Source organism: Lemur catta, unplaced genomic scaffold (genome assembly GCF_020740605.2).
Source record: "Lemur catta isolate mLemCat1 unplaced genomic scaffold, mLemCat1.pri scaffold_106_ctg1, whole genome shotgun sequence".
In the NCBI taxonomy this organism is placed as follows: Eukaryota; Metazoa; Chordata; class Mammalia; order Primates; family Lemuridae; genus Lemur; species Lemur catta.
Genome location: NW_025423746.1, coordinates 97,063 through 123,804, shown reverse-complemented (window position 1 = coordinate 123,804; position 26,742 = coordinate 97,063). Strand labels below are relative to the sequence as shown.

Genomic DNA, 26,742 nt, shown 5'->3' with positions numbered 1-26,742 from the left:
TTACACTCTTCTTTCTAATCACAAGGGGTATTTGATAAATTTGTGGAAAAATCCCAAGGTACCAGATACAATCTATAGAAATTAATGTGATTTAAACCAGATAGGTATGGCTAAAACATAACAATGGTAGAACAGTTTTATGACTATTTCTCAGCTGTCCTTATTTTCTTATGTTAAAATGTGGCATTAATATAACTTTGTTGCCTTTATATTTACTGAAAAGTATATATGAGTCCTCTAATTCTGTTTTTGTAAGAAAGCTACAGTCATGCCACCAGTGTCAACACTTGGACATGTAAGTTGTGTGTAGTTTCTCTGTTTTCAAATAGAGCCTTCCAGAAATTTACATAGGAACTTGCTGATTTAAACATTTACCAAAAAAATTCAGCTACTTCCTGTGTTTGGTACTTTATTTCACTTCCTAAATCATCTTGAAATCAGATATATTAGTGACATTTTTTCTGTTAATAGAGAGTATTTTCTTAATATATGTTACATTATATATTTATATTATGAAATTTAGTTAAGGAATGGTAAGAAACCATAATTCTTAAATGTCTAATTGCTCTGCCTCCCCCCAAAGAGACAAATTACATGTCATAGTAACTGATTTAATAGTTATGCTAAGATTTTTCTCATTTGTTGTAAGTTTCGCCATCATATCATTCCAAATATAGACATTTAAAAATTACTCTGTGACTGGGGTGGGGAACAGTTCTATTTGAGCATTATCCACCTATTGGCTAAGAAAATACACTTTTGCCTCATAAAGAATTTTCCTTCTTTCCTAAATTGCCAGTTTTATCTTCAGTCACCTCATGGTCATCTCTATTAAATGTTTCAGCTTTCAACATCATGGTGTCAAATATACCTCAGTGAGAGCTGAAGTGATACTGATAATGGTTTTTAATGCAACTATTTCAGAATTTTATCTGAAGTTGTTTCTTTAGTTATAATTTTTCAATTTACTAGGTGTCCCTGTTGTCTGAGAATGACAGGTGGAATGGAACTGGAGCCCGGGTGCTTGTACAAATCAGTGTTAATATGGGAGGAAGAGTGGAGTTATTTTGACCTGACCATATTACAATAGGTTTGCTTGAAACAATGGCTTTAGTTCAAATTGTGTTTGTAGGATTAAACATATTCTCAAAATCTGAGATACGTGTGTGTGTGTGTGTGTGTGTGTGTGTGTGTGTGTGTGTGTGTATTTAGTCAGGAGGAGAAACAGTCAGGAGGGGCCTCAGGGTCAAAAACAGTCACAGTAAGGGGAAACCACAGAGCCAAGAAAGGCCGCAGAGCCAGGAGTGTCTGCAGAGCCAGGAGGGGCCTCAGATGAGGGAGAAAACAGAGAGCCAGGAGGGGCCACAGAGGGGAGAGGAGTTTCAGGACCAGGAGGTGCCTCAGAGATAGGAGGATCAAAGGGACAGGAGGGGACCAAGAGTGAGGAGGGGCCTAGACCAAGGAAAGGAGACAGAGAAAGATGGGACACTTGGACAGGAGGGGCCTCAGGTTCATGAGGGACTATAGGGTCACAAGAGGGCTTAGAGCTTGCATCACATAACCAGGAGGGGACATAAGGCATGAGATGGTTACAGAGCCAGGAGGTCACAGAATCAGGAGGAGACACAGAGCAGGATGAGTAATAGACCCATGAAGGGCCTCAGGGCTAGATGTGACCTCAGAGATAGGAGAGGACACAAAGGCACAAGGGGGCACAGAATCAGAAGGGGCCTCAGGGCCATCAGAGGACACAGAGCTCTTAGGTGCCTCAGAGTAATGACAGGCTACATAGCCATTAAGGGACTCAGAGCCAGGAGGGGCCTCAGGAGGGTTTATAGAGCCAGGAATAACCTCAAGGCTAGGAGGGAAGTCAGGATTCAAAGTGACTTGGGGTACTGTCACAGAACAAGGACAAATTCAGCCATGAGAGGCCTAATGCCAGGATTGGATACAGGGCCAGGAGGGGAGACAGGATAGGAGTGGCCTCGGGCAGGAAGGGACAGAGCTGGAAGGAGTCTCAGAGCAGGAATAACCTCAGGGCCAGCAGGGATACGAGCCAGGAGGGGCCTAAGAGTGGGGAGAGGCCTCAGAAATAGCAGGAGGGTCACAGGCAGGAAGGGACACATCCAAGAGGGGCCTGAGAGTTAAGAGGGGACACAAATCAGAAGGGGCCTCAGAGCCTGAAGGGGACACAAAGCCAAGAGTGGCCACATGACCATGAGGTGACACAGAGCCAGGGAAGGTGACTGAGAGCCTAGAGGGCCCTCAGAGGGAGGAGGGCCCACAGAGCCAGGTGGGAATATAGTTCCATTGGGGCACAGGTCCTTTAGGGCAGCAGTCCCCAACCTTTTGTGCACCAGGGGCCAGTTTCACGGAAGACAATTTTTCCATGGACCAGGTGTGTGTTGGGGGGCATCTAACAGGCATAACGGACGCGGTGATGGGAGCAATGGGGAGCAGCTGTAAATACAGGGGAACTTGACCTGCTGCTCACCCCCTGCTGTGTGGCCTGGTCCCTAACGTTTAAGTAATAAATCTATATAACAAAACATATGTACATTAAAAAAACTGTATGTAAAGATTCGCTTTACTTCTGAAGGGATAAAAGTAGGCAGAATACTCCAATCCACAAAATAATTTTAAAATAAATTCATGGAAATTAAGAAATTACTTCTATCTGTGCAAGATTCATATTACTGCTCTTCCCAGGATTATATCCTTAATAAACTTTTACTAGAACTTTCAAATCGTACATGCTAATTGCCCAGAAATAACAAATTTTATCACATTGTGTACATATTTTAAGCTAACACAAGACGACAGTGTGTTTGTGTATATGTATAATAATCAAAATGACTTTTATTCTTACTTGATATACCTAAATACTCTTCACATGTCAGCACACATACGTATCTATGCCACCTTTTATGATCACATATTATTCCATCTATGGACACAATCAAATTGATTTACAAAATCCATCATATGCATTCCTCTTAAGACCTTATTATTTTAACTTCTGAGAAAAACAAATTGTATGATCTCTATTTCTTGAGGATATTTTAGTATAATGGAACTGATGGGTAAAGGGCATATACAATTTTTAAATGTGTAGTTACAGTTGCCTCGTTAGTGCAGTAGGCAGGCAGCGTGTCAGTCTCATTTGTATGTAGTTACCACCAAGTTGTCTATTTGAAAAGAAATCAGCAACATAAACTGTAAGTACCAGTATAAGTATTTTCCATGTTTAATATTAGTATTTAATATCTTCATTCTTACAAACTTTCTGGATACATTAATGGTATCTCATTTCTCTTTTAACTCAAAATCCTTCTCTTAGCAGAGACACTTAATACTTTTTCCTATGTGTGGGGGGCACTTGTAGATCTGCAAAAAAAGTACTTTGCCAATTTGAAATTAGAGGTCAGCTTTTTCTTGTTTGATTTGTCACCATCAAGTTCTAAATTCTTTCATATATTTGGGTGTTCCCAGATTTTCTATTCTGTTCCATTCATTTATCTGTCTCTTCAACTGTTAATAAATGATTTAATTTGTGAAAATTAATAGCACATTTCGATATCTACAAGTGCAAGTCTTATTCACTCCATCACAAAATTTTTCTTCATGTCATCACAATAGTAAAAGACAGACACCATGTGTAACTCAAAAATTTGGAAACCTTATTACTTTTATTTAGCTCCTGTAAAATTTATTAAGAGCTCATATTTTCAGAAAAATGAGTCTTCCTATTGAAGACTATGGTAGCATCTAACCACTTCAAAGTCTCCTTCTAAGTTCCTTGAGTAAAGGACACATTTACATAGTTTTATATTGACGTAAAATGGATATTGAACTTCTTGCTAAGATGTTTTAGCACAGAATTTGATACAGTGTGTGAACTGTTCCTCTCGTTATGTACCTTTCTATAAGGTGTATAACATAATGATTTAAAATGTGTACATTAACAATAAAACACCGTATATACTTGTGTTAGTTAAGTAGCTAAAATTGGCAAGAAAGTGTCCTAGAAGGGGAATCATGAGTGAACGGGGAAGCAGCTGAAGTTTTGTTTTTGTGCTGCTGCCCATGAAGATGGCCTTGGTGCTGGACCCCTCCCAGGTTTCCACATCCCAGGTGCTGCGGGGCCCACAGGGAGGACAGCCGGGCGCCCTCACTGACAGGACTCCGGGCTCCCGCCAGTCTGGGAAGGGCGTTTCCCCCACACCCGCCAACTGCACCCAGGCCCGGAATGGCCGCTCCCATTACCTCTTCTTTCTATCTCTGGCATCCAAGACCTTTTTCTTCAGCGAAAGGATCCTCTTCACTTTTGCTATGTCACCAGCGCTGGCAGCTTGGTGAATTTTGCCGAGATCTTTTTTCCAGATGTGGTACCATGGCTGTAGGAAGGCGCTGTCACCTGCCTCGCCTTCCAGGCCCACTCTGGTCTTCTCAGGGCTGCTGAAGGGGTCCAGTGCAATGAAGACAACTCGATCTGACCACGACCTCCAACAAGGGAAATCCCAGTTTCCAACTTCTGACAGGAGCAAATCGCCAGGCAGCACCAAACACAGCCAAGTAAGGACAAGCACCGCCAGAGCCGTTAAAGCAAGTGTGCATGCACGCATCAGAGAGCCGTCACTGCACATGAGCACAACCGCCAGCAGGAAACCGTTCCCCCAGTGACACACTCTAGAGCACACAGACTCCGGGCTGTTCTGGCTCTGTTGCCCACATGTCCTGCATGTGTGGCTGCAACTCAGGCCCCTACGTGGGCTGGCGGAGCTCACCCTGGGCTGCATCAGGGTTGCCGAGCATGGCACCCGCTGGGCCTATGGGTTACCAGCCAACTGAACTCTCTGCTGACCATGGCTATAAAATTATAGACTCTAAATAAAGCTATTTTTCCAAATCTATTAGAAAATGTGTTTTTCTTTTGAATACCTAAAGTTGGTGCAATTACTTTTCAAATATGAGTGGTTTGAAAAGAGGCTGTCCATGGAGAGCTAGAATAAAATACGATCCTCCAAGATTTGGAAAAATAGAGAGATTTCCCATTCTTGGGTGATAGCATTTGGGCTGGGGCTGGTTAAAGTCCCTGACCTGGTGTTTGCTATATAGGAAGGATCACAGGGAACTGGCATGGGTAGACTCCTGTAGCCTTTTGGTCTCTCTCTGCTGACTGTGGCTATAAAATTATAGACTCTAAATAAGATACGCACATCTCATTGATACATTGAAGCTGAAAAAAAAAAAAATCAGTCAAGACCCAAAGATTACCTGGCCACAAAATATTATCTGAAAGCCAGCTTAGGCTCTTATTTCTGGAACTTTTTTCTTCCCCTTTTACAATTTCTCCTCTTAATCATTCCCTTAGCTAAACTCTTTTTATAAAATCCTTAGCTATTCTGGCAGACTGCTTATTAAAAAAGGAAACCCTCTTGAAAACCAGCAGATTTTTTTAAAGAAATATTTTGCCATTCAGACCTTTTTTAAAAGTAAAACATAAAATTCCTATAAAGACACCTTCCCTATAGTAAAAGAAATGGTGACATTATTATCTTCAAGGATGAAGAATTGAGTCCAAGAAACTGTCAGAACTTGTCAGAAGAACTCTTGTTTTCAGCCTTCTCACATATTTCAGTCATATTTTCACAGTTAAGTGTTCTTTGTACAATCCAGTATATTGATAACTGAGTCAAACTGCTTTACCCAAAATTTGGTTGACAGCCTTTATAAGATGGCCTACTTAAAAAAATCTTAACCTTATCTCATTTTGTCAGAAAAATGATTTAGATCCAACTGGTTTTTATAAACTGGCGAGTTTATATGTTTTACTATCTCATGACTGAAATTCTAAAATGAAAACTTTAAGACCTTTATGTGTGTATATATATATATACACATTATATATATATATATATATTTAGGTATATTGATGCATATACACATGCACTATGTCCTATGTAATGCCTACATAATAAAATCTGGTATAGTCAGCAAAATTGGTTTAAATAAATGAGCACTCAAAATATTTAGTAATTAAATCAAATTTTCAGTTCACATGACAAGAAAAGTTTTATAAAATTAGAAATGTCTTCAAAGTTGTCAACATACTTTCTTTTTTTAGCAAAAATTATTTTTTATTATAATAGTGAAATTATTTTACTGTATTTCACCACTACATAGTAATGGAAAATTGGAAACATTTTAAATGTTCAACAATTGAGAAGATTATTGTAGTTGTATAAACTAGAATATTACACATCAGTTAAAATAACCAACTTGAGCTATATAGATCAACATGGATAAATCCCAAAACCATAGAATAGCAAGTTTCAGAAGAGCATACATGTTACCATTGATATAAAAACAAACAAACCAAAAATACACATTTACAGATACAAACATACGAAGTAACAATGTAAATAAGTAGAGAATATCAGCAAACACAGATGAGAGTGGCTGTCCACAGTGGGAGAACTGTTGTCTAGGGGATGATTTTACATAGATACATGAGGACATTGAGTTTTGTAATCTTTTACTTGTTAACAGGGGAGTAGGTGGTCATGTTATTCTCTGTTCTTTTCTGTTCATGTGAAATCCTGTAAAAAATTACCAAGCTTCCTATACTCTAAGAGGGTTGGCTGTATCTCATGTCCCCTGCATGTCCCCTGCCCCCACAGTGGCATCACCCCTTCAACATACTTTCTTGCCTGGGTTTACCAGCTTACTGGTGAAGGTTTTTGCATCCATGTAACTTTCTGTACTGCTTTCAAAGTCTTTTGATTATCACTTTGGTTAAATCAATGGCTACTATTTTACAGTGTTCTCTGATTTTGATTTGGTCAAATGTTTTGAGCCCTTTAACATCTTTGACAAACCTCCCCTAAATTGAATTCTAACTTAAGCATCTTTAACCTTGAATTAATTATGAAAATTTCCAGTTGGGTCCCTGGAAAGATTCAAAATATATATCTCCCATCTTAATAGGATATTAAATGATTAGAAAAGATGCCTGCTATTATAATTTCTTCTCAAGATTATACTGACGATCCTGGCAGGATCTGTGAAGTAAGATAAATATTTGAAAGAATAAAAAATATTGTCATTATTCACAGATGCTATGATTGCTTATGTTAAATATCTAAAGGAGATTTTAGTTAAGTATTAGAAACAATAAAATTAATAAGGTGGCTGGATACATATCAAAATGTAAAATTAATTGAACATTCATAAACAAGTAGGGATCAATTGTATGAAATAATTTTTAACAGGTACTATTTAGAAAATACTTCATGAAAATATGAAGTATTTAGGGGTTAATATAATAAAGGATGTATAAATCCTTTATGAAAAAATTATAAAATATATTGAAAAACATTTTTAAACAAATATGCAGAGATATAAAATATTCTTAAATGAAACATTCAGTAGAGCACATATTCTTTAATGAAACATTCAGTAGAGCAAAGATACAAATTCTTACCAAAGTGATCATATATTTAATGTAATTGTAGGCAAAATCTCAATGGGGTTTTTCTGGCACAGAACTTGAGAAGATGATCCTAAAAATATATAAAAGAATAAAAAATAAAAATAGTCAAAACACTTCTGAAGATAGACGAAGGTACAGGGATTTTCCCTACTGAGATGGGTGTATACATACATAATGAGTGCGATGCGCACTGTCTGGGGGATGGACACGCTTGAAGCTCTGACTTGGGGGAGGGAGGCAAAAGGCAATATACATAACCTAAACTTTTGTATCCCCATAATATGCTGAAATAAAAAAACACTTTATACTCATTGAGATAACATACTGTTCATTGTGCGATAGATAAATGGTCCTGTGGAACATAACACAGAGCTCAAAACCAACTTTTACCTGCCTGGAAATTTGATTCATAAATGAGCAGTTAAGTCAAGGTCAGACTAGCATATACAGTAGTAACAGATTCTCCTTCACATTTCTCACAACACAAATCCAGTGTGAGTTGGCTGGGGTGGGTGGGGGTGGGATGCGTAATCTGCTCCCCAGAATCACTCAGGGATCCAGGCAAAAAGCAGCTTAATGATCTTGTAGCTGTACGTTTGGGAGCCTTGTGGTCGTTTTGGTCATTATGGCCAGAGTAGCAAGAACGAGAGGATCATGTGCCAGCTCATAAGTCCTTTGACTTAAAAGTGACCGCTCAGAGACCTTGTCCCATAAATTAAAAGCATGGTTCCACCTATCCAAAAAGGAACTAGGAAATGTGGAGAACTGTATGGAGATTCCATGAGTAACAAATATTACTGTTAGTGAGGATTGAAGATCATGGGGAAATCGATAGACTCTTTAATAGATTTAAAAAATAACAGTCTTATGGAGAAATGGTCAGGTGACATAAAGCTTTTCACAGAAGAGAAAATACACTGTCTCAAAGTATATGACATGATGCTAAAATTCATTTGTATTAATAGAAATTAAAATTGAAACCAAAATAAGGCACCCTTGTACACCATCTTTTTGATAAGGTTTAAAATGTGTGAAAATGATCAGGATGTGGAGGAACTTGAACATTCATCTAATGTTGGTTGGGGTGTAATAGTAAAGTAACTTTGGAAATCAGGTTACCATCGAGTAAGGTATTGAACCTATGCATTTCTGTAACACTAGAATTTATTTCAACAGACCATGAGTACAGTACTCATTCAACAGAATATGTGTATAAGAATGTTCATACAACATGACTCATAATAGCCCCAAACTGAAAACAACCTAATTTTGGTAAAAGAAGACTGAATCAATAAATGGTAATATAGTCATACAATAAAATAAAGTTCAGCAGTGAAAATGAATAAATGCCAGCTAAATGTCTCAACATAGATGAAGCTCAAGAACATCAAGTTTTTGTTTTTTTGAGACAGAGTTTCACTCTGTTGCCTGGGCTAGAGTGCCCTGGCATCTGCCTAGCTCACAGCAACCTCAAACTCCAGGGCTCAAGCAATCCTTCTGCCTCAGCCTCCCAAGTAGCTGGGACTACAAGCATGTGCCACCATTCCCAGCTAATTTTTTTCTATATATTTTTAGTTTTCCAGCAAATTTCTTTCTATTTTTTTTTTTTTTATTTAAGTAGAGATGCGGTCTCGCTCTTGCTCAGGCTGGTCTCGAACTCCTGAGCTCAAACGATCCTCCTGCCTTGGCCTTACAGAGTGCTAGGATTACAAGTGTAAGCCACTGCGCCTGGCCCAGTGAATGTCATTTTAAAAATTCAAATATTAGCTTGATTTAACTATTTAAAAAGTACTATCCAATTGCCCATCAACAGGCAAACTTTGCAGTAGTTGAGATAAAAATGCTGTAGGTAACATAGGAATTAGAGATGTACTTTTATGTAAGAAAATGACAATTAGTAAGACTTTAATAGGTTGTGAAATATATGTTTTACAATGTTGATAATGAAAAATAACACCCTATTAACACCCACTTTATCAGTGCCTCCAATGCATTATTTTTTAGGATAATCAAATGAAGTTGTCAAATAGAATGAGTATACTCTTTTTTGTGCACGTGTGACATTGATCAATTTTTCTCCCCAGGTGGCATGTTAATTCCATCCAGGCTGCTCCCCAACAGATTAAAGTATTAAAAAAAATACTTGATTCCTGTGGGGGAAGAACTGTTGAATTGATCCTCAAATTTGGAGCCCAGCCCTCAGAGACTCTCTTCCCCACACCCAAGCCCCCAGGCTGTGCCTCCCCAAAGCTGAGCGCACACCTGGGGGCTCAGTTTCTCTTGGTTCCCATTCCTCACAGCTATGGTCTAGCTGATTTACTGTCACCCTCCGAACTCATGGACGTGGCCGGGAAAGTGCCTCAAAGGGAGGGGGGGGCAAATGCTGGTGGCAGAATCAGGACAGTAGACAGCTACAAGTCTCCGACCCCTCCCTACCCTGTGTTTTTGTGAAGCCTGTCTGCTTGGCTCCTGGGGCCCAGTCATCCCAGCATCCTGGGAATGAGCCTCAATTATGAGCCACCTGAAAACTTGGGACATCTTGCTCCGCTGGACCAGTGGAGGCGGCTAGGTGAGAGGGAACGGCTCGAAGGACATCAGGGGTGAAGCTAGTGGGTGACCCTGGCACAGGGACAGAGAGAGGAGGACTTGCCTCCATGAAATAACAGGTGAGTGGGGTCAGGAGTGGGGGAGTGTGAGGTCACAGGGGTGACATTGTGACGCACCTGGAGCGGAGTTGGGGATTGGCCGGGCAGGCAAAGGGTAGTGATGAAAAGCTGGTTGCCGAGCTTGAGTGCAGCAGAGCCCGCATGGACTTGAAGGGCTGAACTTGGGCTCCAGCACCCGCCCTTTGGCTGTGACCACCTTCCTGTGGTCATGTCTCAAGGTCACCCTCTTGCCTGCCACTTCCAGTGAGTCTCATCTATTCTACAGCTTCCTCCCCTCTGCTTCCTAATCCTCCATGACTTCTCAGTTTCTGGCTGCCACAGTCCTCCACTTTGCCACTTTGGTTTCCAGAAATTTCGTCCGGAGCCAGCCCTGCTTTCCAGAGTCTTCAGCTTACCTGCTCATTGTCCCCTGTGTGTCCTGTTTGCCTGGAAGTCCAGATGACCGCAATGGAGACGGCCACTTGAGTTTTCTGGATCGCTGTGCCTGTGAGAGATGCGTCGTACATGCGCGGACAGAGAGAGCTTCATAGCAAGGTCGGTTTTCTTAGTGAGAAGGCCCACGCAGTTCCCACTGTAGCCTGGGCTGCACAAAGAGAATTCAGGTGGTGGGAATGAAAGTGGCCACCTGAGAGAGGTCCTTAGAAAATAAACCATCAGAGAGCTCAGCTTTGTTCCTCACAATGAAATTGGAAAGTTTTCTGCTATCTCTCAATGATGTCCCGACTTGTGAGGTCTTCCTCTTCTGGAAATGGAGGGGTTGGGCTTATATCTGAGGTAAGTCCTACATCTAGTCCTAGTGAGTCATCAAAAGGGCTCAGTAACTTAATGACCTCAGAGCTGGGCCCTCTTTTGGCCACATCTATAAGTCCAAGCAGCCTGAATTCTTCTGGATGGAGGAGTGATGTTTTTCACATTGATGCTTCTGACATCAAGTTTTTCCTGAAAATGCCAAGAATGATCTCACTCGCTAGGAGATTCCCACCCCTCATGTAGCCCATTTATTTATTTATATGTTTATTTAATGGTAAAATTTTGTTCATTTTTGTTTTATTTTGATAGAATAGGGTACAAGTTGAATTCTGTTACATGTATATGTGATATAGTGAAGTCTGGGCTTTTGTACCCATCACCTGAATAGTGTGCATTGTACCCCATAAATAATTTTCATCCCTCACCCCCTCCAGCCTCCCTACTTTTAAGTCTCCATTATACCATTCTGTGTGCCCTGGTGTAGCCATAGTTTACACTTATAAGAACATACGGCATTTATTTTTCTGTTTCTGCTTAAATTTATGGTCAGATGATTTTTAAGGTTATAAATGAGCTTAATAACTCTGTAGGATACAAGATCAAACTACAAAAATCAATTGTTTCTATATACTAGCAATAAACAAAATGAAATAAAAATTTCTTTCAAAATAGTATGAAGAAGAATAAAATAGGAATAAATTTAGCAAAAAATTTGTAAACCTGTACACTGAAAATTATAAAACATCACGGAGAGAAATTTAGAAGATAGGAATAAGTGGAAAGACATTTTGTATTCATTGATTAGAGATTCAGTATTGTCAAGATCACAATTCTACCCAAATTAAACTCTAAATTCAAAGCAAGTCCTATAAATATCCCAGTAGACATTTTTATTGGAATAGACAAGTTGATTTGAAAATTTATATGGAAATGAAAAGGACTTAAAATAATGAAGACACATTTTTTACATAAAAGAATGAAGTTGAAGGACTTATGTACCTGTTTTCAAAACTTACTATAAATCTCCAGTAATCAAGACATCATGGTGTTGACACAAGATCAGGTATATAGATCAATGAAAATTATTTGAGAGTCCTTAAAAAATGTTTAAATTTATGGTCAGATGATTTTTGACAAAGTTATACAGTCTTTTAACAAATAGTGCTGAAACAATTGAATACCCATAAGCCGAAAAAAGCATTATTACTTCACACAGCACATAAAAACTAACTGAAAGTGGATCATAAATCCAAATGTAAGAGCCAGCACTTTAAAATTGCAATAAGAAATAGGGAAAAAATGCATTACCTTGTGTTGTGGAAAATGTTCATACAGACAACATTAAAAGCATAGTCCATAAAAGAAAACATTAAAATGGATTTTTATAGAAATTACAAAGTTTTTCACTTCTAAAGACACCATTAAGAAAACTAAAATACAAGCCACACACTGGACGATGAAATCACAAATAATATATCTGATGATAGACTTGAATCCAGAATATATAAAGAACATGTAAACCTCAACAATAAGAATAAAACTAAAAAATGTTCAAAAGACTTGCACAGACATTTCACCAAAGAAGATATAAGAATGGCTAATGGGCCTATGAATGATGAGCACATTGTGATAATACTCAACATTATTGACCATTAGAGAAGTTCAGATTAAAACCATAATGATATACTATTACATACCCACTAAAATGACTGCAGTAACCCAGAAAATAACAAGTGTTAATGAGAATGCAGAGAAACTGGAATCCCCACATGTTGTAGGTGGGAGTGTAAAAAGGTACAGCTACCTTGGAAATCAGTTTGGCAATTTCTTAGACTTACCACACAACCTGGTAAGTCTACTTCTGGGAATCTCTTTAAAAGAAATGAAAACACGTTCATACAGAGACACATACGTGGATGTTTCTAGCAGTGTTGTTCATAATGGCTCAAACTGGAAGCAATCCAAATATGCATCAATTGGCAGATGATTAAAGAAATGTGGTATATACATACTATGGAATACTATTCAGTAATTAAAAGCACACTACTAAGTACTAAAATCTGGATGAAACTTAAACATGCTGAGTGAAAGGAGCCAGACCAAAAACGTCTGCATATTGTGTGATTCCATTTACATACAATGTCTAGGAAAGTAAGTTTATAGAGACAAAGTAGGTCAGCATTTTTCTAAGGTGGGGAGTGGGAGACGGGATTAACTGCAAATGATTGTGAAGGAACTTTTTGCAGGTGATGGAAATGTTCTAAAACTGGATTGTGGTGATGTTTGCATAAGTACAAATTTATCAAAACAATTTGAGTTTACATTTCCAGTGGGCAAATTTTAGGGTATGCTAATCATACATCAATTAAGCTATAAACGTAAAAAGGAAGAAGAAAAAAGTTATTAAGTGGTGTTTCTTTTGGTAGACGCTTAAAAGCTTATTTACATAGTAAGCTTCTGTTACGATAGTTAGGAGCTAAGAAGTAATGGCTTTGGTTTCAACATCAAAAAAGTTTAGTGTATGGTATGGTTTCATGTTAAAAAATCAGCTTACAATGGAAACATATGTTAGGAACAATATTTTTGTTTGTTTAATAAGAGGGTAAAATTTCTTGTGACTTAAATTTTATAAATTTCCTATATTGGATTTATAAGTAAATTACCACTGATCTCATCACTGCTTAAAACACAAAATTATATGTACCAACTTATATTGAACTAAATGAAATGATAATGGATGCCATTCTAAACGTTTTAATTTCATAATATTTTTACAAGCTACAAATCATAAGGATTTAATGTATTAGATAAATTACAATTTCCCTATCCTTATCTACCTTTAAGATCTTAGATAAATCATTCAGTTAATTAATAAGTTTTGAAAGCCTGGAAAGTTTCTTAGTAAAAAACAGACACAAAACACTTATAAATAATGATAATATCTATTCTTGTTATTTTTGAATGGCAATGGCTTAAGGACAAAATATATATCCTCCAGTTGCCCTCAGAGGAGATATATATATATATATATATATATATGCATGCACATACAGTATGTTCAAAATTATACAACACAAATAAATATGTATGTGTGTGTATATGTATGTGAATATGGGTATATTCATCTATTTCAATTGTTAATCAATTGTTAATATGTGTTGATGGAGAAAAAACAGTAAAACAATTCATGTTTTTTTTATTCTCTAGTTCTTTTTTTCTGTCTGGAAAAGGTTATTTTAATTAAAGATGATATTTAATATAAATATTATATAATTTCATTTATAATATATAAATTATATTTTATGATATATAACATTTATATTTAATATGAAGACACTTAATTTAAATAATTATATAAGATACGATAATTAGAGACATGAAAATATGTATACAAGAAACTAGATATGATTTCCTTCTTATTTAAGAAATTAATAGTTTATCCACAGGACAAATTTAATATGATATATATGTATTATTTAATATACTGATTAGTTAATTATTTGTTAAAACCATAGGGAATTTTTATTATTACCAATTTTTATATTTATATATCTGTGTATGTCTAAACCTATAAGTCCTTTCCTTTAAATTATTATATAAATAGTTATAAAGCAGAAACAAAAAGAGTGACATTTTTATTTAAAATGACTGGGCTATTTTATGCTTATGTGGAAGTTTCTTCTTGTAATTCTGTTAAATTTTGGTTATTGTTTTTTACACTCCTAAATCAGTTTTTAAAAAGAAGTCTTGTTTGCTTTTCATAATTTATTTTCAATTACAATTGTTACAGTGTTTTTAAAATGTATGAAATTATTTCTGACATTAGTTATGATTTATATCATGTCTTCTGTAACTACTATTTTTTGTTTTAGCTTTCCAAAATTCAAAACAGTAATTTTGTTCTACAAAACAAAGGAAAATAGGAATAATTAGGTTTGTTAAAACTCATTAGGTTTTAAATAATTCAAAACTGTTATGAAAGCCATTGTCCTTCAACCTTGGTATTTAAAAACAACAAAAAAGTAAGTTTTACTTCCCTCTGTGCAAAAATTAAAGTGCTCCAAACCTGGCAAATCCAAAAGAGAGTTGATATTAGGTTAATTGTATATTAGTAAAACATATTAATAGAAGTATGTTTTAATAACTGTGTACTTTTCAAGTTAAAAGAAGCATGCTGCTATTTAAACATAAATACTGAAATATAAACTATCAGATTTTTCTCTAGGATTCTAGGCTCACAAATCCTTTTTCATGTTTTGTTCATGAAAACTCTGACCAAGTGCTGACTCAAGTATGTGGGAATCATTAGAGACCTACTGCTTATTTCAGTATTTTGTTAGATCTAGTGGCCAAGCCATATCCACCTTGTTTGGGATCTATAACAGCAATAGAAAAATGTATGAAAACTTCCATTGATTTAGTTCCAGAGTTTCTACTACACTTACTGGTTCCTATCCTCCACAGACTCTTTTACTGGCAGTCACCTGGCATCCTGTGAAATATTACTGCTTTCGTCTTCAAAGGTCTCTATTCATTGCTGCTTCACTCTGAATCCAGCCACCCTTCATTCATCACCTAAAGAAAGAACCCAACAATAACTTGCCAGCATTTTGGGAACTATTCACAATAATTTAAACCTTATAGACAAAACAACCTTGATTTTAATGTGGTTTTATGTAGTTAATAATTTAAAAAAACTAAAAATTATGAAGCTGAGTATGCTATAAGAAACTTAAATCAGGCCTTGAAATATAAGCTTCTCACAGAAATAAAATAATTCCAGATGGTTGCATTAATTGCCATCATTCAGATATATCAATTGCCAAAAGATAAAGAAAGAAATATTTATTGTTGTGGTAGGTATGATTTTAGGTTAGTTCACGACTATGAAATGCTTTAGAAACAAAAAGATGTCCTATTATAAGATGGTGAATTAAAAGCCCTAGTATTTCTATAGGCCATGCTCCCTAGACAAGCAGCTGATTAGCAAATCACAGAAATGGTAGAGGTCATTGATTTACATCCAGAAACCTGACTTTAGGCCGGGCGCGGTGGCTCACGCCTGTAATCCTAGCTCTGGGAGGCCGAGGCGGGTGGATCGCTCAAGGTCAGGAGTTCGAGACCAGCCTGAGCAAGAGTGAGACCCCGTCTCTACTAAAAATAGAAAGGAATTATCTGGCCAACTAAAAATATATATACAAAAAAATTAGCCGGGCATGGTGGCTCATGCCTGTAGTCCCAGCTACTCGGGAGGCTGAGGCAGTAGGATCGCTTAAGCCCAGGAGTTTGAGGTTGCTGTGAGCTAGGCTGATCCCACGGCACTCACTCTAGCCCGGGTAACAAAGTGAGACTCTGTCTCAAAAAAAAAAAAAAAAAAAAAAAACAGAAACCTGACTTTAGCTTGGTCAAAAGGAGACACTAAGAAGAGAGAAGCAACCTCTAATATTTGGAAACTCACCTAGCACTGTTAAGATTTGGTGTTGCTAGGAGTAGACCAGGTATTCATAGCAAGGTGATAATATTTTTCTACTTAATGTAAATAATTCCGCAGAGCACTAGCTTCAGAAGAGGCCGCACAGTGATTGTGGTGGATCAAGAGAAAAAGAACAACTCTCTACAGTCAGGTTTGTATGAACTAAAATAAAATCTTAATCCCCCCAGCTGTGATGGAATGGACGTCCTCTTGGCAAAGGGCACTGCAGAAATAACCTAAGGCTCAGATACTGGCTATGAAACGGTAGGTGCACCTTTATCCTTTTGGAGACATCATACTTTATGACAGTGAGACAACAAATCATGAACAGACCTAAGGCTATAGAAGGAAAATAGCCTAAAACAAACCTATACGCCTTCAATTTACATAAGAGACCTCTTGAGTTTCAGTAAACATCCAATGGCTTATCTCTCATTAACAGATTTCTTTTTATTTTTATTTTTTTATATTTTTTATACTTTAAGACAGAGTCCCACTCTGTTGCCCAGGCTAGAGTGCCATGGCGTCAGCCTAGCTCACAGCAACCTCAAACTCCTGGGTTCAAGCAATCCTCCTGCCTTAGCTTCCCGAGTAGCTAGGACTACAGGCATGCGCCACCATGCCCGGCTAATTTTTCTATATATATTTTTAGCTGTCCAGATAATTTCTTTCTATTTTTAGTAGAGATGGGGTCTCGCTCTTGCTCAGGCTGCTCTTGAACTCCTGAGCTCAAACAATCCACCCACCTTTGGCCTCCCAGAGTGCTAGGATTACAGGCGTGAGCCACCGCATCTGGGCAACAGATTTCTTAAGTTAAGAAATTCCAAGACTTAAGACAAAGCTTCATACTTTAACCAGTTACAAGTCAAAGAAACTGTAAGTGCACATATAACATATAAGAACACACTTTAAGATGTCCTGCCATTTCAGGGAAAACAATACACGCCCTCCACATACTGACTTAGGGAGTTATTTGTAGTTCCTACCTGCATGAACCTATACAACCAAACTGCACCGCAGTAGTGTGGGCACATATTCTCAGGACCTCCTGAGGCCATGTGCTCCAGGTGAGCCAGTCATGCATGTTCAGATCAGAATAAACCTCTTTAATTATTTTAAAGAGTTTGGGTTCTTTTCTTTTCACAAGATGGTGCTCACACCTGAGGTTCAAAGAAGACTCAGGATTCCTTGAAGGAGGAGCCCAAAATCAGCAACAGGTAGCAGCACAGCATCCAAAGCCACCCACCTCCAAGCTTTCCCTTGGGCTGAACTGGTAAGTCCTCCTGTGTCCCCAGACCTCACAATCTTGGTTGATGGTCCTGGAATATTCTGAGCCATGGATACTTTTTCTAGGAAGCTGTTTTGATGGATCCTAATTTTGACTTGGAGGTGCACTCTAAAGGGTCTTCTCCATTCATTGCCTCTTCCTCACCAAATTTCTCTGAATTGGCCTTTCTGGGCCTTTGTGAAATGAAGGAGGAAACTGAACTGTCCCATTTGTAGACAAATAAGAGTCTCAGTTGCTCAGCTCCGAAGAGAAAGGGCATTTTCCTCCTCCCAGCCAAAGGGAAACCTGGGTGACTGCAGGTGCAAGTGGGAGTGCTTGGGGTGACTGCCCCCGGTCGGACATGTCCCTGCAGGGAATCCCCAACAAAATTAATTAAAAGAAGGATCAGCCAGGAAATGCACATAAGAGCTGATCACTTGGCATTTTGAGCCTTCTCAGAGGAGTTAGAGCCCTGGAGAGAGAACCTGAGACACGGGTGAGAGGCGGGAACCAACTCAGTGGTGAAACCCTGTGTGATCCTGCCCACAATCAGCACACTCTGATCCACTACACTGACCCCTAGACCGCTGTTCGGTTGCTTCCTGTAAAGAAAAATGGGAAGCCAATCCTCTACAAGTGAGAAAAGGCAAGGAGAATGATCCTATCTGGGCACCCCGGTCGCATTCCGGCAACTCTACTCACAAGTGTGTGTGTAAATGGCAAGATTCAAAGGCGTGCCAGGTACGCTAGGACTGCAGCTGGTTAGGGCCAATTCTTGTGCACATGTTTTAACTGAAGGGCAAATTGCATCCATGAAAATTCAGAGCTCAAGTGCTCGACCTGCCTCTATGAATTTAAAATGTCCAGTCTTTCAAGCTCTCTGTCTCTGTTGTCTGTTCTGTCAACTCTCAACCTGCTAAGTTTTCCTGTTGCTCTTGAGGTGGACTCAAAGTTTATGCTATTTGTCATTCAAAGCTACTTGGAGATCTTACAGCCAGTTCAAGCTAAAACACAAAGATTGAGCACTCTTTTTCCTCTAAGGAAAAGAAAGAAAAAAAGGATAAAAGGGTCTTTTTAAAATCAGACTGCCACCAAACTCTTTTATCCAACACTTTGGTCCATAGGCTTAATTAGCTTAACTCTCAGGGCCATGAAAATTCAAACATATGAAAGAGACCAGTTTTGTCAGAGGTAATTCTGGTCCAGTGATGTTTTGTAAACCGGGGAGTTTCTATCAGAACCTCATGGCTAGAATTGTGAGGTTAAAGGTAATGGAACATTGTGTGTGTGTGTACGTGTGTGTATGTTTATATGTGTGCATGTGTTTAGATTTATTTGTGGATATCCATGTAGTATGTGTTGTGTTTACATGATGCCAGACTGGTTTATACATAAGGCAGCACTCCTAACTTACTTAAAAAGAAGCAAGATTACTCTGTATTTCCTATGAATTTAGTAAACTTTGGTAAATGAATTGGCTTATTTAAACAGGGTAAGTATGAATGGTGAAGTGAAAGTGAAAATTTTTTCAAATTGTGAGCATACATTTTTATGTATGCTCCTGGACAGTTTGATGTGTTTAAAGTGTCAGTTTTTAGCACAAAAATCTTACAACTCTAAACCCATCCTAAAGCAAAATGGTCTGTGTTTGTATCATTTCTGATAAGTTAGGGATATTTAATGTTAGTCTCACAATAACAGCAAAATCTCCTGCCTTATGAACAAAACTGCCCATGTGTTTAATGTTCTTAAGTATCTAAAAAGGGAGACAGGCTGAACTAAAATAAATGGTCAAAAAATTAACATAATGGAAACATGAAGCACATAGGAGCACAGAAAGACATACTTATGGTCAAAAGCTTATGAAGTTATTATGGTTTTGGCCATTGAATCCTAGATACGATGTATTTTCTTCCCCTGATTTCAATGTCTGTGCAAAGGTACACATAAAATGTGTTTCTAACTCCCTCTTTCTATCATTTGATATGAACGTTACCATTAGGGATTTGAACCTGTGGTTACAAGGGCTTAAACTGGCAGCTTCAGTTTTCCCTTTGGTCTTATCCACTGTTCATTTGTCCAACTCTTACTACCTAGGACGTTATGTGTCCACTGCACAGACACAGCACAGTTTCTGCTTAGGAGAACAAATCCCTAAGCTGTTAAATTTTATATAATACTTTATTTTAGGGTAAACACAATGGTTATTACAATACAAAGAGAATCTCCAAACAGTATCCTTAAACCCACCGGTAACCTGTAATACCCCCCTTTGACATGTCATGCCTTTTGGGGCAAAACCAATGTATACCTTCTGTGTACTGAATTATGGGCAAACCCTGCCCTTCTGAAAGGTATAAAGCCAAGATGTAACCCAATCAGAGTGAGAGCACTCGCTGAAAACCTCTTGCCTGTGATTTTCTGGTCCATGGTCACACATACTCAGCTCAGGATAAACCTCTTTCATTTACTTTTCAGAGTTTGGGTTCCTGTCTGTTCACAAGATGATGTCAACCTGTGTGGCACCCAGAAGACTCACCAACCCCTGAGAGAGTAGCCAACCATGAGTGCCAGGTAAAGGCATGGCCCCCTCGGGTGCTCACACTGCTTCAAGATTTCACTTGGTCTGAACAGGTTAGTTCTCTTGAGACTGCACGGCCCTCACGATCTTGGTTGATGGTCATGGATTTTTCTGATCTGTCAATACTTTTACTGGGAAGTAGTTTTGAGGGGTCCTAATTTTGACATGGTGATGAACTCAAAAAGGTCTTCTCCATTCATGGCCTCTTCCTCCCCAAATTTCTCTGAATTGGCTTTTCTGGGCCGTTATAAAAGGAAAGAGGAAACTGAACTGTCCCGTTTGTAGACAAATGAGAGACTGAGTTGCTGAGCTCCAAAGAGAAAGGGCATTTTCCTCCTCCCGGCCAAAGGCACGCCTGGGTGACTGTGGGTACAAGTGGGAGTGCTTGGGGGGACTGCCCCTGGCGTGACGTGTCCCTGCAGGGAATCCCCAACAAAATTATTTAAAAGAAGGCTCATCCAGGAAACGCACATGAGAGCTGATCACTCGGCATTTTGAGCCCTCTCGGTGGTGTTAGACCCCTGGAGACAGAACCTCAGACACAGGTGAGAGGCGGGAACCGACTCAGTGGTGAAACCCTGTGTGGACCACCCACAATATCCATCTGTGTCATAAAGAAACTCACAGTAAATTGTTAGGGTACAATCCATGTTAGTCATGTGTTCAAGAATTCACAGATATTTCTGTATTGCATTCCTTTCTTTCTTATTCTTGTCTGGTTTTTATGGAGAAATAGTGTTTTAATTGCTCATGGAGACCTATGAGTCACAGCCAAGATGCAGCCAAATATGGGATCCTTAAATTAACTACTTTACTTCACCTACCTATGCATGTATACATACTAGGTGCGTGTCTAAGCAAACAGTTATAGAAATTGCAAAAATTTCCTAACAGCGAAGTGTTACCTAGCTAGCAATTGCTTAAAACAACAAAATATGCAAAGATTTGTAGTTAGATTAAAATATAATTTTAAGATCCATGGAAAAAAATTGTTTGTAAGACTGATTATATCTTCTTCCATCTGTATAGCTATATTTCCTTGTGTCTATATATGTTATGTATATAATATTTTGCTACCAATATATACAAAGGTACTTTAATTGATTATCTTAGAAATAATTGCTACATCAAATATTTTTCTAGAAAATAGAAACTAATTGAAATGCTTTTTTAGAGTATGTGACTTTAATAGTACAATAATTGACCTCTGCTCAACTTTTTTTTTTAATTCCATTTCACTCTACTTCACAATTTCTGTTACATTCACCTACACAGTGAGACTATTAACATGGACCAGAGTACTCAGAGATACTGTGAATGTCCTTCAGTATTCTCTCAAATTGTCACAGCTGATTCATACTTTGACGTTTAGCCGGGGATCCATTCTTTTTCCTTACTTGTTCAGCATATGGACAATGTTTTACTCCATAAACCGGGTGTCCTCTTAGACATCCTCATTCTTTGAAAGTCTCTGACTGAGTGACGCCATAAAGCCTCTAGGTCCAAACTCCAGAGGGTACATGCAACTGTTACTTAGTTTTAACATAAAATATTTCTGGGCACTCAAAAGCTCACCCAAAAATTCCTTGAGTCAATTTTGTTATAGCCCTCATTAGAGATTATATATTGGTAAAAGGAAATGTTGCCACTATTTACACAGACTCCAAAGATGCCTCTGGAGGCAGGTGATCTTCTGTTGCCAGGGTGTCTGGACACTGTTGGGATTTAAGTGAACAATTTGATACCGGGACTAGCTATATGCAGACACTGACTAATATGCTTGAAACATATCATCAGCAGGTGAAAGGACCATGGCTTCCACCAACTGATATGCTCTGCCATCCTTTTTGACCAAGAGAGTCTGTATACATCAAAATTTTTAGAGAAACACATGTACTATCATCTCTCTGGGCAGGCCCCTTTGAAGTACTGTTAACTACCTACATGGCCATCAAAATAAAAGAAAAATTTTCCCGGATTCATGCGAGCTACACCAAAGTGCACTGAGACAGTAGGAAGATCACCCCTACAGTGACCCGAAAGCAAGGATTTCCAGGGCTAGTTCCCAGGCCCCTGAAGCAGACATCACCAAAAAGTAGACAGGTTTTTCCCAAGATCTTAGATCAAGAAACCACATCTTCTATCTAACAACTCCTTTTTTGTGTGTTTTTTTTCTCTCTTTTTATCCCCTCCCCTCAAGAAGAGTTCTTCATAAACCCTTTTTCTTTTGAGCCTCCCTGTTCGAGGATTGCACATGGGAAGCCGAGTGGGGATTGCCTCAACCTATCCCAATTTCCCTTTTAATCTTCCACTATGACTTTTCTTTCAAACTATGACTCACTCTTACTAACTCTTACTGTTTTTCCAGCAGGTCAGACACAGACCCAGCATCCCTTTGCACCAGTTTTTCAAACCCTGGCCACACTAACTAATCAATCCAATTGCTAGTTGTGCCACCATGTAAATCATACAAAGGAACTTGAACTCATTTTTGTTTCTGCCAAAGTGAGTGCCTGGTGGGACTGGTCTGGAAGATGGAGATATGACAAGCAGTGGCATCCACAGCCAAAGAAAACATGTTATGGTACTGCTGCTGTTGGTGAGTAACTGAACACAGAAAAAGTGTCTTTTTCTCAGGTAAAGTCACTAGAAAGAAAATTTTTATCTCTTCTGGGTGACATTCTAGGGCAATATTGTGATCAATGGTTTGATTCCACAGGAGGCATTCTTGCACCTCTTAGATGATGCTGACACTACCTCTCATGATGTCAATGCTTGCTAAATGATAAGATGTTCTGGATGGCTCACAAGCCAGGCCTCTGCAGCTTGCTCCCTTTGCTAAGTTGACGGACACTAATGATTACAAATGGACAGACCAAAAGTCTGGACTGACTTGGTTTCGTGACAAAACCAAGCCCTGTATCTGCCAGAACTGGACCAAAGGCCTTTTGTATCAAATATTTCACAACCTGTTTTGTTCTCACAGACTGGCAGGGACACATGGAGATGAAACTGTCCATATTAAAGTACTGTGAAGCCACAAAGTATAAATAGTAATCCAGGTCTCATTTTCATAGAAGTACAGATACAGACAGAAATCAAAGAGCCATTGTTCCCTAACTTCCTTGCTGCTGCAAAGGGTTACTACTTAATTGCACTACTTGTGCCTCCCTGACAGGCACCCGATATGTGACTCCCCCCACTATTTCTATACATAAAATTGCTATTGTAAATCACAAGACTTTGACTCCATTGCTGTTTAAGTCTTAAGACTGGTCTTTGAGGTGTTTTTCAAACTCTGCATCCTGGAGACCTGCTGACACCAACCAGACCCATGGACAGATGTGGGAATGGATCCAACAGCCTCGAAAGCCCCTACCCAGGAAACCTACCAACTGAGAAGATAATTTCTGCATTCCAACCCTATGAGCTCATCCCTCACCCATCAGCAGACCCCATTCCCTAGCCCTTTGCTCACCAAAGTCCCTTTAAAAACCTTTTCTCCCAAATGATTGAGGAAGATGGATTTGAGAAATTACTCCCCTCTCCTCGCATGGTGCCTGTGATAATAAAACTGTTTCTCTGCTGTAACCCCTGCTGGCTCAGTGTGTTGATCTCCTCTTGAGCAGCAGGCAGTGAACCTGCTCGGGCTGTAACAGATACTGGAGATGTAGAAGTGCCAATGAGAAAGAGCAAGTACAGCAAACTCCACACTGGGAGTCACAGGTTCCAAACTGACCCTCTCGGAAAATAACACTGGTCTTTTTGTTCTTAGGAGAACTCTTATGTTTTCAGCCTTCTCACATGTTTCAGTCACATTTTCACAGTGAAGTGTTTTCTGTACAATCCAGTATATTGAAAACTGAGTCAAACTGCTTTACCCAAAATTTGGTTGACAGCCTTTATAAGACGGCCTACTTAGGAAAATCTTAACCTTATCCCATTTTGTTAGAAAAATGATTTAGGTCCAACTGGTTTTTATAAACTGGTGAGTTTATATGTTTTACTATCCCATGACTAAAATTCTAAAATGAAAACTGTAAGACCTTTTTTATGTGTATATGTATATATATATACACACTATATATATATATATATTTAGACGTATTGGTGCATTATGTCATATGTAATATCTACATAATAAAATCTTGTGTAGTCAGCAAGAAATCTCTTCAAAAGTTGTATTTTGATTGGTTTAAATAAATGAACACTCATAAAATATTTAGTAATTAAATTAAATTATTTTTAGTTCATATGACAAGAAAAGTTTGGCAAATTAATTGGTTTAAAAATTAATGATAACACAAAATTAGAAATGTCTTTAAAGCTGTCAACATACTTTCTTGCCTGGTTTACCTGCTTACTGGTGAAGGTTTTTGCATCCATGTAACTTTCTGTACTGCTTTCAAAGCCTTTTGATTATCACTTTGGTTAAATGAATGACTGCTATTTTACAGTGTTCTCTGATTTTGTTTTGGTCAAATGTTTTGAGCCCTTTAACATCTTCGACAAACCTCCCCCAAATTGAATTCTAACTTAAGCATCTTTAACCTAGAATTAATTATGAAAATTTCCAGTTGGGTCCCTGGAAAGATTCAAAATATATATCTCTCATCTTAAAAGGATATTAAATGATTAGACTCATTGGATAAATTGTATAAGAAACATGGTCCAATGATAAGTGACACTAGATCTTACTTAGTTTCATTTATTGGTATGCTGTTGATATGAATGTTTCAAAAACATCATTTCCTCAAGCATGTAAGTTTATAGAAGTTTAATATATTATCAGTCATAATTCTGGTTACTATCTGTCATAGATATAGTGACGTTTCCTTGTTGACTGTAAACTTTCATCAGATTTTTAAAATCTCTAAAAATCATTTACAGTCAGATTCATGAAACAGACTCCAACAAACACTCTTACATACAGGTTTCTGATAACTTTAAGGACAATTGACTAAACAAAAATTTCCGGAACTCTGCTAAAGAAATGGATGGATTCATGATACTACTAATGGAGATTAAGCAGAACAAATGTTGACTATATGACATTGAATACCTGATAAAATCATGTCCATATGACTTTTATTTAAAACATTTTTGTTTGTCTACTTGAAATGTTTGTTTTCCAGATTTATTACCAAATCTTTGACTAAAATATCATATTTGAAAATATGCATACAATGCCTGACTTCAAAGGTCCCTAGACTTAAAAAAAGTAAATAAAAACTCACTTTCTGTCAGAGCCAGCATCCTTACAACAGTAAATAAAACCTGAAGTCTGCCTTGGTTTGGCTTCCTAGCCTTAAGAAGTTATTAAACCTGAGGTTTCTATGTGATCAATATAGAGAAAAAAAAGTTATACTTCTAAAAAAAAACAGGTATAATACATTCATTATATGACTGTAGCTCTGTATACTATTTTCTTAATTTTTTCGGTTTCTTCTCATCCAAATTTCTTACAAAGAATTACAAAAAGGCAAACTTCTTTGTGCCTTAACCCCTATACGTTGAAACTAGATAAATTTCAAGAAACAAGTCTGTGGGTAATGTATGGGCCACACAGACATTCACCAAACTATCTGATGCTATAGCCAGAGACATGGAAATGTAAACCAGGACAAGTTGAACTTCCCATGCTATAAACGGCTTTTCCTAAGTGGTTGAAGCAAGACTCCATATAATAATTCTCACCACGTATGTCTGCACTTTTTAATATGTTCAGCTGATTACCTTTAAAATTAGTTTCATGGTTTAAAGCTATTATTCAAACTGGGCTTATTATTCCATTCTGATTTTAACTTTGTTCTTTTTGTCTGCCTAATCTCTGTAAATCCAGCTCTCTTCACAACATAATTTGCCTAAATGCTTCAAGATAATTTCTGATGCCTGTGGAACTGATAAGATGGAACTTGATGCTGGAATCCAAACAGCTGTGCTCAGAGAACATGTTTCCTTCTGGCCTCTTTGTTACTGTAATGTGTCCTGGGTCCCTGACAGGGCCTCATACTTTCCCCTGACTTGGGACAGAGACCACCAGGACAGGTTCATTTTCGCACCTGTCAGGTGCCAAGGGACAGGGTTTGGCACTCAGTTTTTTATCATTTTCTGCACAATTTCCCACGTGCCTTTGTGGCACCCCGACATGACTGTGTGATCTCTGGGTTAGAAGCTATGTCTTTACAGTCAATTACATTCTTAAAGCCTTCATGGGTCCCTTATTACCCTGTGGGTGCAAAGCAGTGTTTTCAGGGTATATGTGCGTGTGTCTGTTAGAGTATGCATGTCTGTGTTTGTGACTGTGTCTGTGTGTGTGTCTGAATGTTGGTTCGCGTCTATATGTGCACGTGTGTGAGCGTGTCTGTGTGTGTGAGAGAGGGACGCCAAGGTGAATGAGACACACCCTGCTTTGAGGAGCTCCGACTGGAAGATAGGGCCATCCAGGGCACAGGTGACTGTGGTGGGAATCAGACATGTGGTGGAGATGGGGTAGAAATCTGGGAAGGG

At 38.3% G+C, this 26,742-nt stretch overlaps 2 long non-coding RNA genes across 2 annotated transcripts; one reads left to right on the top strand and one right to left on the bottom strand.

The window, feature by feature from the left end:
- Positions 1 to 7,500: 7,500 nt before the first annotated feature.
- LOC123629263 lies at positions 7,501 to 15,482 on the bottom strand. The gene is made up of 3 exons (XR_006731959.1): positions 15,357 to 15,482; positions 10,557 to 10,744; positions 7,501 to 7,565 (listed from the first exon to the last, which is right to left on the bottom strand). It is a non-coding gene; the product is annotated as an uncharacterized LOC123629263 (long non-coding RNA).
- Positions 15,257 to 23,544, top strand: LOC123629264. Its single transcript, XR_006731960.1, has 6 exons — positions 15,257 to 15,434; positions 16,463 to 16,535; positions 17,532 to 17,657; positions 20,130 to 20,285; positions 22,739 to 22,831; positions 22,952 to 23,544. It is a non-coding gene; the product is annotated as an uncharacterized LOC123629264 (long non-coding RNA).
- Positions 23,545 to 26,742: the final 3,198 nt, after the last annotated feature.